Raw genomic sequence first — 6,000 nt, forward strand, 5'->3', positions numbered from 1 at the left:
GGGAAAGCAGCAGTGTCCTTGTTGACGCGGCTACTTTTGGGAGCAGGGAGGAGACTGCCAATGAACAAGCTTAGTCCAAAGTAGGTCAAACTCCTGGGGGCAGATTTTTAAATTGGCGCAGAGATCAATATGTCCTTAATTGCCTTTCCTCATGCCAGTACCCAGTGAAGGTTGCAGATGGCTGATTAGGCTTGAAAGTATACAAAGATCTTAGATCAAAGAACATCCTGACTTCAGATAATCTAGATATATTCCATATTTTACAACACTACCAAAGAAGAAACGTGATTTTGAAAATATGATGTTCTATTTCCAAAACATTTTAATTTTTTCCCCTCAGTGTTGCTATTTTGTAGGAAACTCCTGAACACATAAGTTTCAAAATACAAATTATTGAAATTTAGTTTCCTAGATCCTTCAAGGTAGAGAAGATAGCTCAAAATAAGGTAACTCTCAGCTTCTTTTCTAAACCTACCCACCCATCAGAAAAGCAACTTCCAGCTGCATTGTGATATGTAATATGTGGCCTGATGATAGCTCTTTAGCACTGGCATGCTATGAACCAAGACATACACACCTTTTCAAAACCACAAACTCACTCACCTATGATTCCCATGTGCTGGGTTTCTCCCTCTCATGCATAAGGTTCCAGAGCTCTAACATGCAATTTTAATAGCAAGCCATGTGCACGTAATCATGTCTTTTCTAAACCAGCATTTCCCTCAACTTCAGTGTAACCCCAATTCACCCAAAGGCCTTGCAGTGCAACAAACTGGGTCCATTCAGCCTCTGCTTTAATCTTAGGATGTGGGGTTTTAATCTACTCCCAAGTCCCTTTTTTGATGATCCTTGCCTGATCCCTTGCTATCCCACTGCTGTCATGCCTCACTCTTGATTTAGCTTAGGCAGCTCAGAGACAATGATACCTACTTTGTCAGCTAAGATGTGGACTTCAGATCTCCAGAGACACTTTCTGAATTTCTTCTAGAAGGAGGAGAGCACCTTCTTATTTATTTTTTGTCCAGAGAAAGCCTATCAAAAACAACTGCAAAAAAACCCATAATCTCCTACCTTCATTGTTTTAACAGTCTGTATTCTCAATTACAAATCCACCTTGATTTCTTGACAGAAAGCGCAAAGACAGACCATTCAATTGATTGCAATGTCTCTGAAAGAGCAACGAAACCTGTAGTTACATAAATGCATAATGAACATTTCTGTTTCAGCTTTAATACCTTTCTCAGTGCCCAGTTCTACCCATAAGCTTCACATCATCACTGCCAACCTAGATGCTGTTAGATTTCTGCTTATTTCAGAAGACAGATTGTGTATAAAGAAGTAATATTATGTAGCACAGTATAAGTACAGTTCAAGGAAAAATATTTCAAACATATTTTACAGACATAAAAAAGCATTGAAAAAAAGCTGTTACTGAAAAAAAAATAAAAATCCTGCCTTCTTTCTGGGAAGCTGGTGGTTATGTTGTTGGGGTTTCAGGGCCTTGCAATCCTAACAGTAAAAGTGCCATAACAAAATCATCTACTGAAGTGGTAATTTCTGAAATGAAAGGATTCAATGTGCCACACAGATGAGCATGGGAAGCCTTAAACTGAGAGTTTGCTTCTCTTGAAACCTCAGGAGGCCATCCTGCTAAACACAGCATTTTCAGCTTTGTAAAATTCATGCCTGTGTGATGGCCAGGAGCTGTTACTCTGGAACAAACTGCTCCTGTCTGAAGGTTCCCAGAAGAATGCCATTTACACACCTTGGCTGTTTGCAAAAGTGAGGACAGCAGCCACCTTTGTTTGTGTATGTGCTGTTGTCATATTCATGGGAAAAGTGGCCAATACGAAGACAGTTTAATTCAGCAGGGAACACCTCATCTCAGTATTTGTTAGTAATAGCTGTGAACATTTCTTAAAATAAAACAGGTTCAAATAATATCCTTAATACCATGCTGCATGCTTGGGCTAGCCTCTAACAGGACCAACAAAGCAAGTCTACTTCTGTTCTTCCTACCCAGGCCTCATCCACAACAAGAATGTTCTGAGCTCATTGGTGAGGCTTTCTATGCATTTCAGTTATAGTAATTCTAAGACAAAATCCAAAATTATTCCAAAATTAAATACAAGAGACTGTAGAAAATGTTACATAGTGTTCAAATGTCTCCTTCATGCTCTAGAAAAGTAAAGGCTACTTTATATTACAGCATGGCTCACTGCTGCTCTGGAGAAATGCATACTTATCCTTTCAGGAATGAGTGACTTGCCAGGAAATAGAAAATTAATCTTTTTCTAGAACTGCTCACTATAATTAATTTAATTGGTTTACATTAGTGTAACTTCCACAATCATTCACTTCCAGAATAACTGCAAGACATACCTCTTCTAGATTTTGGAGAGAAGTACACTGAAGACAAGGTTTGCTGAATGCAGTAATGTTTAGGAGTAAGGTTTTGGTTTTCCTCTACTTTCTGTTATGGAAGCTGTTGTTTAGCAACCACCCTGCTGAAGTCCTCACTCTGGGGACTGATGATGGAAACACAAACCTAAACAGACAGTCTCCAGCTCTCTGGTTCTACTACAGAACTCAGAAATGGCCAAAGGACGTAGTCTACAGCAATGAGAATAACAACAACAACGACGAGAGAAATTATCCTACCTAGACAGTCTAAACAAGAGTATGGCAGCATCCCTTAGTAATATGGTACAAGACGACTCACCACAAAAGGGTTGTCTGGAAGCTGCAGCTAGGCAGAGGAACACCAGTGAAACATCTGTTGTCAGAGTTTGGGAGCTTCAGTAAGATGTAACTTTTATTTGCTCCAGGCTCAAAAGTCCAGACTATGCTCCTGTGCAACAAACTACATACTGCTTCCTAGCTGGGGTCCATATGCTTTCCATTTGGAGCACCTGGCTTTTTCTTTTAAAAGTAGGACAAAAAATTAAGTTACTTCTCTTACTGGAGAAAACTTTGTCCATGGGTATTTTCTGAAAGATTGCCAGGGACCTAAAACCAAAATAGCGATTGTCTGCCACAAAAATTAACCCCACAAGCCATGTGCACTCTAACGGGTCCAAAGGAAGGCTATCTGCCTTATCCCAGTTCAAATGCAGCCCAAAGTAGTAACTCAGCATTCTGTAGAAATGGTAACTATCTGAGTAAATATGGCTTTTGGAGATACCAGCTCTCTATTTTACAGGATTTAAATTCCTTACTCAGCTTGTCTCATAGAGACCATCGGATAAACGTGTGTCCACATTAGGCTGCAGGGCAGTGCAGCAATACAGGAACTATGTTCTTGCTTGTCTTGGCTTTGTATAGTTTCCTAATGCTATGAAATGAGAACATCTAGAACCTCCCTGCAGTACCTGAATGGAAACTTGAAAGCAGCAGCTTTTAGTTTTTACTGGCATCTCTCCCATTTCTCCTCAGAATATTTTCCCCAGCTACCAAAATCTTCTTCTTAAAGCCCCTAAAATTTCATACCGCCATTCCCATTTCCTTGCATTCTGTTTCCAACATTCCTTGCAATGTTTCTAATTCTCCTTATACCCAAACTCCTCCATCATTCCTACAGCAACCTTCTCAAGCCCTCTACTGTTTTCCTGGTTACTACTTATTTGGCTTAGAGCGCTTGATAAGGTATTATTTGGAGCATGTGGTGATAGAGCATTGGCCCTTGGAACACACAAGGGTACAAGATTTCCCTGCAAGCTGTTTGGGGCTATCTCCCATTTGCACAAACCAGTTTTAATTCTTGAGGGCTGGGGAAACAGGAAAAATGACAAGGGCTAGAGCAGAAACACTGAAAGCAGGCTGGTGCCCAGCTTTGTTTCCTTTAAAAGACTAAAATAGCAACTCTTGAACAACACAGAAATATGACCATAGCATTCACTTTGCATGGAAAATGCTGTTGGAGAGAAAGAAAAAGAGATCAAATCCTCTGTTGGTATTTCAACAGGCATTTGCAGGACTAGGGCTGTACCAGTGCCATTTCAAATAATTATCCAAACTGATATTGTTTGCAAGCTATCTGCCTTAATTTTGTGACTGAAAGGTTAAAATATTTTTGTGAAAATAAAAAAGGAATATCTTAGAATCAGTCACATAGGATAGTCTGATAAAAGTATATATTACGTGTAAGTAGCTGCTCCAGGAGTGCCTTACTTTGACCCTCAGGTGGTTATACAGTGTATTACTTCTAATTTCATCTGATATTTTTCCTTGCCTCTCTGAGGGTGCGAAACAAAGAGCTCTCAGACCTTAGTATTTGGTCTTACCTCCTATGTTTAGTGTGGAGTACTAGAACATTCCTGCTGCAAATTAGTCCCTGCATCCAGCATTATTGATTTCTTTCTTTTCAATTGAAGACTTAATTACAAACCGTGAGCTTCAGACAGATTAAATAATTAACCTTCATGAGAACTCTGTGAGACCAGTAGGCTATATTTCAATCTGAGGCTCAGGGAGACTCAGTGAGTACCAGTCAGAGATACTGGTTCTGAATGCCTCATTTGGAATTACTTGATTTGGCTTCAGCAAATGAGGATATTTTATATGCAGCCTTTGTCAGCATACAGCTCTTAGTAGGCATGGGTTCCACAGATCCCTTCTCAGGGTGTCAGGAAGGTCATCTACATAATGAGGTACATCCACTAATACACCAATGTAGGAAATCTGGGTAGGTAAGAGAACACTACGGCAGGGAAATAACTGAATGTTATTTTTCCTGGTGGAACAAAAAGAAAATTGTAATGATAGACTTGAAAGAAATCTCTATTAATCTCCATCCTGCCTCTTTTTCTGCTGCCTTATCTGAACTTTCAGATAGATCTATTTTTTCAAGGTTAATTCTGAGTAATTGCTTAAATCCAGGTGTCATTTAAAAACTCACAAGAAAAAAATGTACTGTTGTCAATTCCCTGAAAAAACGGGCTTTTAAAATCCTTTCTCTCTGGAGGGTAGGAGTGAGTTAACAACACAAATTTTAAAAATCTGATGAACAAAATTATTCATTATATCTGCTACAAAGCCAAGAGTCAGTACATTTTTATAATTAGACACTTCTAGCAAGAAAAAGACCTCTGTATGTGATCTCTTTCAAATTGAGAGAGTCAGTCACAGTGTGTGCAGTCCCTCCTGTTGAAGTGGTGTTAGCATCATCTGCTGCTGGGATGCAGCATTTGATCTCCCTGGGCAAACCTGTCCCACACATACAGCCTTGGCAAACCTGTTCAAGGTATTGCAGCCTGGCATGCTACACATTTTATTGAAGCAATCATATTTCCTTCAGCAGCTTTTAAATGTTTCCTTTTTTTTCCCAGTACTGGGTCACCATCTGCTCTTAATTCATACCTTGCTATTGACTTCTTCTAAGACTGCCAGGAAGGTTATTCAGTTTCATTAAGAGTAACCATTCAAATACTAATGAACTGCCTCTGACCTGGGGGACCTGACAAGCATCACATCAAACACCATCTTGTTTTTGGTCTTTCTCCTTCAGAAGGGAACATGGAGAAATGTTTTCTGCTAGAAACTTCCCCACAGTGAGAGTTACCAGTGTTGATGACAGGTGAGGAAGATGGAAAGCTAAAAAATTTCTTTTGCTTCCCTCTGCTTGCTCAAGAGGGAGGAGAGGCTGTGATATATGGCATGGCAGACCAAAGATGGGAAACTTCATACAGATGGCATGGGGAGGGGAGAATGTGAGATCTTGCCAGCCAGGTACCACCTTATTAAGAAAATACTGGGGAGAAGAGGAAGGATAGACACCTTGCCCTGCAAACAAAACCTGTCTGTTCAGACAGAAGGAAGCAAAGGAGGTTGCAGTTTTACCCACCCACCCCTGCTGACGCAGAGGCTGGGGCTCAGGGCAGCTGTGCAGCCCTTCCCCATGGCACTAATCCTGCACTGCAATGTTGTGGTGTTGCCACATCTGGATCCAAACAGGACAGGATAGGCCCTAACCATTTACTCCTGATCCAGGCACACTCACAG

This window comes from Melozone crissalis, unplaced genomic scaffold, assembly GCF_028551555.1.
Source record: "Melozone crissalis strain CALT ecotype California unplaced genomic scaffold, PUWL_Pcris_2 ptg000041l_1, whole genome shotgun sequence".
NCBI classification, from domain to species: Eukaryota; Metazoa; Chordata; class Aves; order Passeriformes; family Passerellidae; genus Melozone; species Melozone crissalis.